The following is a 12,936-nucleotide window of genomic DNA, read 5'->3' as shown; positions in this document are numbered from 1 at the left end:
AGTCGCCGACTGGGAATCCTCCGTCGTGCAAAGTCCTTCCTTGGCCCACCTGAACTCCTGACCACTTACAAAGCTTTTATCCGTGGCCTGATGGAGTACTGCTCTCCCCTCTGGGCTGGTGCTCCTGCCTCCCACCTTTCTCGGCTTCACGCTGTAGAAACTAAGGCATTTCGGATCATTGGCATCTCCCGCAATGATGTTGTCTTTGGGCCTCTCACTCAATCACCGCAGGTTGGTTGGTGGTCTTTCTGTCTTCTACCATCTCCTCTCCAGTCTCGCTCCCCCTGCTCTCTCTGCGATTTGTCCCCACCACATTTCCGCAGGGCGCTCAAGGTCTTCCAACAACCCCCTTCTGGTAAAACTACCAAAATCACGAATCACTGCTCACCTTCACTCTTTCATTCCTCTTTTTTCCCCACCTTTGGAATAAACTCCCTCACTCTATTCATTCCCATTCTTCCCTCCAGGCCTTCAAAACAGCTGTTCACCACCACCTCTTATCATCCCCCATCCAAATCCTCAATCTTTTCTACCCCCGATAATCCACCCAAGCCCACCTCCTTCAAATTACCTGCTTTCCTTCCTGAAAGTCCCTGTAATTTCCTTCTTCTATTCCCCATGTTCTCCGTCCCATCCCTCTCCCTTCCACAGATCTCCGAATGTCTCTGTTCCCCACTGTTTTGTCCTTCCCACTCCCTCCCCTCTTGTCTCATGTCCCCCATGATGTGCGTTGTGTGTTAGCTCTCACACGAGTCTCGACAAGGCATACAAAAAAATAAATAAAGGAGACACAGTGGTGTCTCAGGAGAGTTAACTCCATGAGAGTTAACCTGATAAACTTCAACAATATTACTTATGTTACACATATTACAGTGAGATAACACACACACACACACACACACACACACACACACACACACACACACACACACACACACACACACACACACACACACACACACACACACACCCAAGGAAATTAGATTTAGCCTAGAAAGAGAAGAAGCAGTTGAGGTTTAGGCAACTTCATTGTACCTGACATGGTCAACAGACCGACGCAACCCAATCGCTTAGGAAGTAAGAGGAGGGAAGAGAACTGGGTTGGTGATGACGCATGAGTGGTAAGTGCAAAAATGTAGTTCAGTATGATGTAAAAGGAAGGTATGAGAGGCGCGAATCAGTAATTAGGTCAGGTCAGGTGTGGGAGCATGTGCCAGAACAGTGCGTCACTGCGTCCACTTTCCGCCGGTACTCCAGGGGCCTCCGTCTAGCCCATCCCCATCTCCTTGAGATGCCGATCAACCTGCTGCAACCACGAGGCAAGTGGTTGGCCTATTGGCCTCCTCCACTCACAAGACTCCCTCGCTGAGAGAATCTGGTGAGCAGGATCAGCGTCAGGGAAACAAGTCATCTGTCCATTCAGCTGCAGCTGATGCTCATGGACTATGCTGGTAACAAATCTCATTTGAGTCTCTCTCAGCGACCGCTCGTTTGACACAAAGTCTGACTCGTAATAGCCAAGGATTCTCCAAAGAGACTTGGCACCAAAGGCATGAAGTCTCTGTCTCAGGTCCCTGGTCAGAGTCCATCTCGCATCCATAGAGCAAGACTAGAAGCCCCAAAGACCTGAAGACTCAGACTTTCGTCCTCCAGCACAGGTACCGACAGCACCACACCCCATGATCAAGTGAATCCATGACTCCCCAGGCCCAACCCAGACGTCTATTGATCTCTGGCTCACTGCCAGCAGAGAGACTACCAAGGTAAGTGAATGTCTGTGACCTCAACATCCTCACCATAAACAGGTACAGACAAGATAGCAGCATCCAATATGTCATTGAAAGCCTGGATCTTAGTTTTGACCCAGGAAACTGGAACTCCCAGTGGCTCTGACTCCTCATTCAGCGCCTCGAAGGCCCCGAAAAGGATAGCCAGAGTGTCCGCAAAGATGACCATCATCTGCAAAATCAAGGTCAGAGATCTTAACATTCCCAAGTGATGCACCGCAGCTTGATCTCTCCGATATACTCCCCATAATCCAGTCCAGACAAGTGCTAAAAAGTGTGGGGGCCAGTACACACCTGTGATGAACTCAAGTCTCACCACATCTAACAGCACTCTCAGTACCAGAGTAGAGTTCAGACATCAGATCGATCAGTTTTGGTGGCACCCCACGAAGACCAATAATCCTCCAGAGGGCATCTCGATTCACTGAATCGAATGCTTTACAGAGATCAACATCGGCTGCAAGCAGATGCACTCTCGTCTGCGTTCGGTGAGGACCCAAAGGGCAAGGATACGGTCAATTGTTGTCCTCTTTGTCCTCAAAGCCTGACTGCTCTGGGTGCTGGTGCTCAAGCAGATGTGGTGAACCCCAGCAAAGACCTTGCATGGCACTGAGAGCAGCGTCACCCCTCATTAATTGTTCCAGTTCTGGTGATCACCATTCCCTTTCCAAAGAGGGATAACAAGGCTCCTCTTCCAGTCAGTTGGGATGATGCCTGTGTTCCAGGCAGAACACAGAATTGCATGCAACAATATGAGTACAGCATTTCCACCAGCTTTGAGAAGTTCAGCATGGATGCCACAGATCCCAGGAGCTTGACCCCAATTCAACTGGTTCACTGCAGCCTGTGTTTTGTTGTGGATTTTTCACCCACCCCGTTGTGATCGTTGAAGGATTCTTCCTGGTTGATTGTGGAATCGTATTTAACTTCAGGGCTTAACGTCTCGCCGATTCGGTTTTAAATGTATCCCTCGTACACTTCATTCAATGAACAAACAGAACCCCCATTTGTTGCAATATTATTTGGTTCTATTTTATTTACCTTACTTTTTAGTTAACCATAAAACCAACCCGATTAATTCACTTTCCACAGCTTAAGTACATTACATCAGAGAGTTTTATTATTACTTGGTACTTGGTCAGTCCCAAGGAGTACAAGCCACTGAGATGCCATACATCCTCACGTGCTTGCACTAAAACAATTTTACATTTCAAAGCATTTTATACTTTCATGGGAGAGTGGTGGAGGCTGCCAATTTAAACTGCATACGTGTTTTCTCGGTGAGAAGTACACGACGTACATTTCAAGGCAAAGGTTTGCTGTTATCAGCCCAGGTCACACCGCTCCAGAACAAGACATTTTTATCAACATTTAGGGCAAAAGACTCTTGGCGAAAAAGGACAGCCAATTCGACTTGTAGCATAAAATTTATATTTCTAAAACCCCATTTGTTACAATTTAGAATACATTAATATAATTTTTTTCCCCCCACAGTTTCCACAAACAAAGGTGGACCACAGTTGATAGGAGGGTCAGCAATAGGGATAGTAACATCCAACTCAACAGCTGGTGGATCACCTGGTACAGATGCTCAAATAACCGGCCCAGCGGGCCTTCACTTCGGACTTCTGTCAACAGCTCACCACCCTCCGCTCTAAATGCAGTACACCGAGGGACGGGCTTGGAGGAACGCAATACTCGAATTCCCCTGTAAGCAGGACGAGAATCACTTGATCACAGGTGATGCTCGACCCCCTCAGATTCCTCACACATAGGCCTCCTTGTCCACCCTTAGCACTCATACAATTTTACGCCTCAACTCCCTGAACAGCTTCAGCTCTGCCATTAAGACTGGCCCTATGACTGGTCAATGGTATCCAGTGTCCCTTGAGAGACAAAACTCTTCTTCGGCCTCCGGTGAGTTCCAAGACATCCACCGGCGACATCAAGGACGTTGGGCTTGAATGCACTCCACAACTCTTCAGGATTCTCCAAAGCACTGAGATATCCCAATTCCCCACTCAGCCTGTTCGCAAACTCCTCAGCTACCCTCTCATCCTTGAGCTTGCCAACATCTAGCCTAGGTTGGGATGGTACCATTCTCCTGGATTTAAGCTGCAACTTCAGCGTTGCTACCACAAGCCTGTGGTCGGTATTGAGATCCTGAGCACTCCGGTAGACCCTGCAGTTCTGGATCATCCTCCAGTGACCAACAATGAGCACATGGTCAATCTCCTTTGCCACATCACCAGCATTGGAATACCAAACCCAGCGATGAGCCTGTGGGTGTTGAAACCATGAACCAGCCACCCTATGTCCATGACTTCTTACAAAGTCAAGGAACTTAGTGCTATTGCGGTTCACAGTTTCAGACCCATGGGGACCAACACAAGTCTCATAACCATCCCTATCAGTTCCTGTCAATGCATTAAAAATCCCCCAAGACTGGAAGAGCATCTCGCCTGGGGCACTGATCAACCACAGACTTGAGCGTGGCATTGAATGCATCCTTCACTGTGAGATGACTCGCCTCCGTCGGAGCATAAACAGAAACGACACCCAAGGAGTGACAAATCCTTCGTCTCATAATACGCTCGTTGACCGTTGTTACCTCAATTATCATTGGAGTCAGCTTATTGGACACAGCTACAGCAACTCCATGAGTATGGCAACCATCAAAGCGACCAGACCAATAGTCGGTGTATCCACCCGCCATGGTTTCGTCACTATAAGATCTCCGAACCTCAGAGAATGCTGCAATACCGATGTACAAACACTTGAGCTCAGATGATAACAGAGACAGGTGATCATCTTCTCTTCGAGATGGGACATTCAAGGCACCCACCCGAAGGGACCGCCTCAGGTTAACCCAAGGAGACTGCCGTCTGGTGGACGACACCTCAACACCACCCCGACACACACTAGTGCAGTTTGACCCAGGAAGGTTACCCCATGGTTTTCCCCCTATCGTCAGAGTGTGGTCCCGAGGGCTTTGCCCCAATCCCGTCATCCGGTGAGCTGCCCTGCGGAGGGCAGCTGCATAGGAGGTACTCCCACGGAGTGGGTTTTGAATTTTCTTTGCGTTCTTTTTGTGTTTTGTGGAGTGAAGGGTTTTATGGTGGCTGGAGTGCAAATCCTGCCACCAAACTCCAAAAATAAAGTAACAACAGTAGGAGGATGTCAGCGGACACAGTTGAGCACGAGATATGGATGGCCGTTGGCTCATAAGGAGCTCCTCCGCCCTTTGACAGGTTTTGTTTTTAATCCTGCTGGGTGTCCATATCCAAACACCCTCCTCACCAGAAAACCTGGTGGGGGAGACGGTTTAGTCGCTGACAACCCGAACATGAAACAGGTTAGTACAGGTTTACATGGTACCTGTAGCAAGTCACAGATCTAATGTGGCCTGACCTGACCTGACAAGAAATCAATTCATTGCTCTTTTAGTCCGTGCGTCTGCAGTAGACGAGACACAGATGGGAGAAAAAGATGCATGTGAAGAAAGCTAAATGGGGCCGTGTGAAAAAGTCTGAAAGTGTCATGAATATTGGCTGCTGAACGCAGCTAAAGCCGAGTGCTGATGACCCAGGGATGACCCCGGCACATCTTGGTAACAGTTCGCTCCACCATGCTTGCCTCGCTCGGTTGCGCTGCCCCCTCCTCTCGGTTGTGCTTGCCTCGGTGAAGAGATTCTGCTTGGAGGCTGGATGAAGAAGAGAGGCTTGACAAAGGAGAGCCTGGACAAAAGAGACTGACTGAGCCTGATTTGTTCTCTTTTATAGAGCTTGGGTGAGGGAGGGGCTAAAAAGTGGGTCAGGAGACCTGGTAGCCGTTTCCGATCTCCTCCATTGGCACATAGCCGTCACCCCATGCCATAGCTATGTCCCGCCAGACTCCGGAGTCAAACATGGCTTCATTTGCTTCTCGACAGGGCCACGCGACAGAGCACAATTAACATTGGCCGAGGGTTTTCATTAGCGCTCTCTGGCCCTGAACGTGTATTGAACTCCACTTGAATGTGGTTATTTAACAGCACGCTAAAGCTACCCGAACGTCATTGAACGAACCCCAGCTCTCATTTGTGCTTCAAGTTATACACTTAAACACCCCAGCTCGCAATGGCCTTCGTTCCCCCGGCATCCTTGGAGACTGTGTTGAGCAGCCAGGGAGCTAACTGTGTTGAGGGCGGTTTGTCGTGGTTGTTGTGAGTTAGAGGAAGTTATAGGAAGTTTGTGGTGAAGGCATTGAAGCGTTGGGAGTGGTTGAAGTCGTTTCGGTGAGGAGACTGAAGTGGTTGGTCGCGGTTATGGTGAAGAGGTCGGGCGTTGGTTGTTGTGCGGAATTTTAGGAGCCGTTTGCAGTGATCATGGTGAGCGTTGTAGCAGTGTGGTGAGTGTCTGAGGTGAGGTGTCAGTTGGTTTATGGTGTGCTGTTTTAACAGGAACTTGGCACGCGTATGCAAATTAGCTGGATTGATTCGCCTTCTCTACTTTCCGCAGATAGCGTTACTGGCCTGACGTGCATGCTTGCAGTGATTTTGTTTGTGAAATAAAGGGAAGTAAAATAAGTGAAAGAATAGAGGATTGAAGACCTATGTAAAAGCCCTCCACAACGCATCTTGTCCCATTTACCCACAATACATATGGAAAGGGAAAACAAAATGAATACTAATGAGATAACTATCTTAGGATCACTGTATGTTGGATGCCATTGCCTCGGAGGAGTGCCGGTTTTGCAGAGCCGTAACCATTTTCTTGTGAACGTTCCTCAGGAATACTGATATGTTTGAAGACTTCTTCCATGCATAGAGGAGAACCTCAAGGCTGGGTGAGTCTCCTGTCATGAATGTCTTTCAGTTTTTTAAACTTCAACCTGTTATTTGGGTCTTTGGACTGTCAGGAGAGTGAATGGTCCATTCTTTGAACCTGTATGGTGAAGCACACACACACATGGTGAACCTTTGGCTTCTTAACTTCATTACCTTGTTGGGTAGGATGTTTCCATTCTCTTGTTTTCTGTGGGCTCTCCTCCATTGTAGAATCATCAGATGTCTACAATTAATTGATTAAAAGATACAAGTGGAGAGGTAGAGAATGAACAAAATGAGGATAAATCATAGCTTGTGTTGGTAAATCATGCATTATTATGCCCCGCCAACGAACAAAGTTGGCGGGGGATATAGAAATGGGTTCTGTCCGTCCGTCCTTCCGTCCGTCCGTCACATTTCGTTTCCGGAGCTTAACTACAAATCCCCTCAAGATATATTTACGAAATTTGGTACACATATCAAGCAAGTGGTGAACTGGTGCCTTTTGATATTTTCTAATTGATAGGTCACATGGTTTGGCAGCCATGTTGGATTCAAGAAAAAGATTAAATAATGTTTTCTCTGGAATCACATAACCTAACGAAGCGAAAATTTGCAACTATCATCTTCCATCATGTCTGCATACATAGTAAAAATTATGACGTCACAAGTCACATGGTTTGGCAGCCATCTTGGATAGGAAAACACACCTCATCCGATTAACACGAAACTTCACACACGTATTCCACTGGAGGATTGGAGGCAGAATCTAAATTTATGATGACATAGGTCACATGGTTTGTCAGCCATCTTGGATTGAAAATTAAAACATTTTAAAAATCTTCTTCTCCAGAATGGCTGGACAGATTGAGGCAAAATTTCGCAAACACTTTCCCCAAGACATTCTTTCAGAAGTTTGTTAATTTCGAATGGATAGATCACATGGTTTGGTGGCCATATTGAATTTACCCTAAAACCTTCAAACATCTTCTCCATAACGGCTGGTCGGATCAAGGGGAAACTTCACATACATATTGCACACGCTTGGGGAATATGTTTGTTAATCCACATTTACTATTGCGGGGGATATTGAAGACTTTGTCTTCAACGGATGCTAGTTAAAATTACTTTGAGGTTCTATCATACCGAGTTTTGATTTTTTTTTTAGCTCATTGTTGGAACTTCGTTCTGGGGAGCTTATGGGATGGCACGTTGTGCGTCTGTCAACAAACACTTGCAACTTCTTCTCTGAAAGTACACACACGATTTCGATGAAACTTGACCACAACCATCATCACCCGTGATGTACCAAAGTTTGTTCACAACATGAAAAAAAAAATCGGGGTCGAAGGGTGTCTTTGGAGGGGTTGCCTCCCAAAAGAGGTATTTGCTTTCTTCTCTGAAACTACACACTCAATTCCGATGAAACTTGACCACTGCCTTCATCACCTGTAATGTACCAAAGTTTGTTCACGACATTAAAAAAAATTGGGGTCCAAGGGATTCTATGTGGGGGTTGCCATCCAACTTATGTATTTGCTTTCTTCTCTGAAACCACACACACAATTTTGATGAAACTTGTTTGTTCATGGCATGAAAAAAATATGCATCGGTATTTACTTTCTTCTCCATTATATATTATGTGGGTCATCCATGCCTTACAGCTGTTCCCTGGTTATTTTATCCAGCCACTACCAGGTGAGCGTCCAAGGGTATTGCCTCTATGTTTAATCTTAAAAGCAGGTCTTGTGGTAACAAAAAGACAGCTCAAAGATAGTTCAGCACTGCATTCATGAGAAGCTGCTCAGATCTATAGGTTCGCATTCACATGTGGATCCAAAGCCTCACTTAAAATACAAGGATTTCTCGCATCAAAGAGCTTAAAAGCAATCAATTGTCCAGACAGACTGCAAACATTGGCCTTTGTGCATGATATGCAAATTATTCTCGGCATGATCGTTTACATTGTCACTCATGATATGTTGATGTGGATGGTTTTGTGAAAAGCAACTACAATTTATCTCAAATCCAACCAACTTCTTTACTTTTCACGAATATATTTAAGAAATTACCCACTTCATAGATACCAAATATGGCATGTTTCCAAATATGCTAATCAGATGACGTCATTAATTCAAATATTGAACTTGGAAAGTTCATCGTACTTTGTATGAATATTATGCCTATGACAGTGAAGTAACATGCCAAGTTTGGGTTCATTTGAACTCGTAACTACTGAGATATTAGAATATCAAAGTACACACATTTCACAGGTCAGGTCAGGTATGGGAGCATGTGCCAGAACAGCGCGTCGCTGCGTCCACTTTCCGCCGGTACTCCAGGGGCCTCCGTCTGGCCATCCCCCAGGCAGATGCCAGGCCCATCCCCATCTCCTTGAGATGATGGTCAACCTGCTGCAACCACGAGGCACGTGTTCGGCCCACTGGCCTCCTCCACTCATGAGACTCCCTCGCTGAGAGAATCTGGTGAGCAGGATCAGCGTCAGGAAAACGAGCCACATGTCCATACAGCCGCAACTGACGCTCACGGACTATGCAGGTAACAAATCTCATCCGAGTCTCTCTCAGCAACCGCTCGTTGGACACAAAATCCGACCAGCGATAGCCAAGGATTCTCCGAAGAGACCTGGTACCAAAGGAATTAAGTCTCCGTCTCAGATCCTTGGTCAGAGTCCAAGTCTCGCATCCATAGAGCAAGACTGGAAGTACCAAGGACCTGAAGACTCGGACTTTCGTCCTACCGCACAGGTACCGGCAGCGCCACACCCCATGATCCAGTGAATCCATGACTCCCCAGGCCCGACCCAGACGTCTATTGACGTCTGACTCGCAGCCAGCAGAGACATGAATATCACTGCCAAGGTAAGTGAATCTCTCCACGACCTCAACATCCTCACCACAAACAGACACAGACAGGACAGCAGCATCCAAGATGTCACCGAAAGCCTGGATCTTAGTTTTGACCTAAGAAACCCGTAATCCCAGCGGCTCCGACTCCTCATTCAGCACCTCGAGGGCCCCCAAAAGGATATCTATAGTCTCCGCAAAGATGACTCCATCATCTGCAAAATCAAGGTCCGAGATCTTGACATTCCGAAATGATGCACCGCAGCTTGATCTCTCCGACATCCTCCCTAAAATCCAGTCCATACAAGTGCTGAAAAGTGTGGGGGCCAGTACACACCCCTGACGAACTCCAGTAACAACTGGAAATAAGTCAGAGATGGTACCACCACACTTCACAGCACTCTCAGTACCAGAGTAGAGTTCAGACATCAGATCAATCAGTTTTGGTGGCACCCAACGAAGACCAAGAATCCTCAAGAGGACATCCCGATTCACTGAATCAAACGCTTTACAGAGATCAACATAGGCTGCAAGCAGCCCCTGCCGAAACTCTCGTCTGCGTTCGGTGAGGACACGAAGAGCAAGGATACGGTCAATCGTTGACCTCTTTGGTGTAAAGCCTGACTGCTCTGGACGCTGGTGCTCAAGCAGATGGTGGCGAACCCTATCAAAAATTATCCGAGCAAAGACCTTGCCCGGCACTGAGAGCAGTGTCACCCCTCGGTAGTTGTTGCAGTCTTGGCGATCACCCTTCCCTTTCCAGAGAGGGACAACAAGGCCCCTCTTCCAGTCAGTTGGGATGATGCCTGTGTTCCAGGCAGAGCACAAAACTGCATGCAACGACACGAGTGCAGCATTTCCACCAGCCTTGAGAAGTTCAGCATGGATGCCACAGATCCCTGGAGCTTTGCCCCGTTTCAACTGGTTCACCGCAGCCCGTGTGTCCACAAGCGAAGGTGGACCACAGTTGATTCGAGGGTCAGCAACAGGGATTGTAACACCCTTGACGTCCAACTCGACAGCTGGGGGATCAGCCTGGTACAACCGCTCAAAGTAACCGGCCCAGCTGGCCTTCACTTCCGACTCCTCTGTCAAGAGCCTACCACTCTCTGCTCTAACTGCAGTGCTCCGAGGGATGGGCTTGGATGAACGCAATGCGCAAATTCCCCTGTAAGCGGGACGAGAATCACCTGTCCACAGGTGATGCTCTATCCTCTCACAGATTACTCGCACATCGGCCTCCTTGTCCACCCTCAGTGCACGTACAGTTTTACCCCTCAGCTCCCTGAACAGCTCAGCTCTGCCATTCAGCCTGGCCCTGTGACTCTGGTCAATTGTATCCAGTGTCCCTTGAGATACAAAATTCTTCATCCTTCATGATGCATCCTTGCAATAGAATGCAATAGAATGCATCCTTCACGATGAGATCACTTGCCTCAGTCAGAGCATAAACAGAGACCAAGGAAAATGACACCTAAGGAGTGACGAATCCTTAATCTCATAATACGCTCGTTGACCGGTGTTACCTCAATTATCATTGGGGTCAGCTTATTGGACACAGCTACAGCAACTCCTTGGGTATGGTAACCATCAGAGCGACCAGACCAATAGTAGGTGTAACCACCCACCATTATCTCGCCGCAATCCGGTCTCCGAACCTCAGAGAGAGCTGCAATCCCGATGTCCAAACGCTTGAGCTCTGATGATAACAGAGACAGGTGATCATCCTCTCTTAGGGATAGGACATTCCAGGCACCCACCCGAAGGGACCGCCTCAGGTTAACCCAAGGAGACCGCCGTCTGGTGGACGACACCTCAGCACCACTCCGACACACTCTCCCGCAAACTGACCCAGGGATCTTACCCCGTGGTTTCCCTCCTATCATCAAAGATTGGGGGTCCCGAAGGCTTTGCCCCAATCCCGTCATCCGGTGAGCTGCCCTGCGAAGGGAAGCTGCACAGGAGTTACTCCCACGGAGTGGGTTTTCAGATCTTTTTTGCGTTTTTGCGTTTTGCGGAATGAAGGATTTTTACGATGGCCGGAGTGCAAATCCTGCCACCAACCTCCTCATAAAAAGTAACCCAACTGCAGGAGGACGTCTGCAGACACAGTTGGGCACTAGATATGGATGGCCGTTGGCTCACAAGGAGCTCCTCCGCCCTTTGACAGGTTTTGTTTTTAATCCTGCTGGGTGTCCATATCCAAACACCCTCCTCACCAGAAAACCTGGTGGGGGAGACGGTTTAGTCGCCCACAACCCGACCATGGAACAGGTTAGTACAGGTTTACATGGTACCTGTAGGAGGTCACAGATCGAACCTGACCTGACATAAATTTCACGAACCTCAAGAAATGGCGGAAATGCTGAAAAAGTGACATTTTGACATGGGTCCCAAATTGGCATGAGAAAACATTGACCAAAAGAGTTTTTTCAATGTTAACATCTTTTTCCCATTTAATGGGACATCAATGAACATGTTTATGCACATTAGGTTGGATCATAGGGGGGGGGTACATAGAAATTCCCCTTGGCCTACTATGTACCAGTGTTGTGTGATTGATGTTGTGTGTTTTTCATCAAAGAACTGCCTTTGCCCATTCACCCCCCCCCACCCGTGGAAAGAAAAAAAAATACCAAAAAAAACTACAGAAAAAAAATTACAAAAAAAATACAGAAGAAAGTACAAAAAACACGACAGAAAAAACTACAAAAAGACAAAACAACAGAAAAGTACAAAAAGAAATACAAAAAATAAGAAAACTACAAAAAAAACTACAAGAAAACTACAAAAAACCTCCAAAAACTACAACAAAATAAACCACAAAAATGTATTAAAAAAAAAGCTCCAGAAGAAACGACAAGAAAACCAACAAAAAACTACAGAACTATAAAAGAACTACAGAAGAAACTACAAGAAAAACTACAAGAAAACTACAAAAAACCTACATGAAAAAACTACTAAAACTACCAAAAAAATACAAAACAACAGAAAAAGTACAAAAAAACTACAACAATAAAATACAGAAAAACTATAAAAAACTACAGAAGAAACTACAAAAAAACTACAATAACACAAGGAAATTACAAGAAAACTACAGAAACTTTTTTTAAACCTACATGAAAAAGCTCCCCAAAAAATACAAAACAATAGAAAAAGTACAAAAAAATACAAAAACCCATAAAAAAATTACCCCCGTGCGGGAGTGACGGTCATCTCTGCGAGAAAATATATAGCCTCCTGAAGGTAGGGCAGTTTTTGCAAACTTTGAAGTCACGTGACGCGAAAGCGAAATTCGAAAATCCGTCCTGACCAAATTTAGATATTGTCCCATAGATTCATATGCCACAATCAAATTCAAGATCGCTTGAGAAATGTAGGAGGAGATAGATTTTGAAAATCGTCATTTTCGCATTTTTTGCCAACTTTGAAGTCACGTGACACGAAAGCAAATATCGAAAATCCGGCCTGACCA

The 12,936-nt window shown here is 46.5% G+C and overlaps 1 protein-coding gene across 1 annotated transcript in view; it reads left to right on the top strand.

Annotated features, from left to right (window-relative positions):
• ILK (integrin linked kinase) overlaps positions 1-12,936 on the top strand; it is an 85,659-nt gene that overhangs the window by 21,996 nt on the left and 50,727 nt on the right. The window contains exon 2 of the mRNA XM_085884964.1: positions 6,559-6,614. The gene's annotated coding sequence lies outside the window, so the exon portion shown is untranslated. The remainder of the gene's footprint in view (positions 1-6,558; positions 6,615-12,936) is intronic.

Source organism: Eptatretus burgeri, chromosome 6 (assembly GCF_056783735.1).
Source record: "Eptatretus burgeri isolate ZD-2024b chromosome 6, Ebu_testis_v1, whole genome shotgun sequence".
Lineage (NCBI taxonomy): Eukaryota > Metazoa > Chordata > Myxini > Myxiniformes > Myxinidae > Eptatretus > Eptatretus burgeri.
The sequence above is the reverse complement of the archived record's forward strand: the minus strand, read 5'-3'. Positions and strand labels throughout refer to the sequence as shown.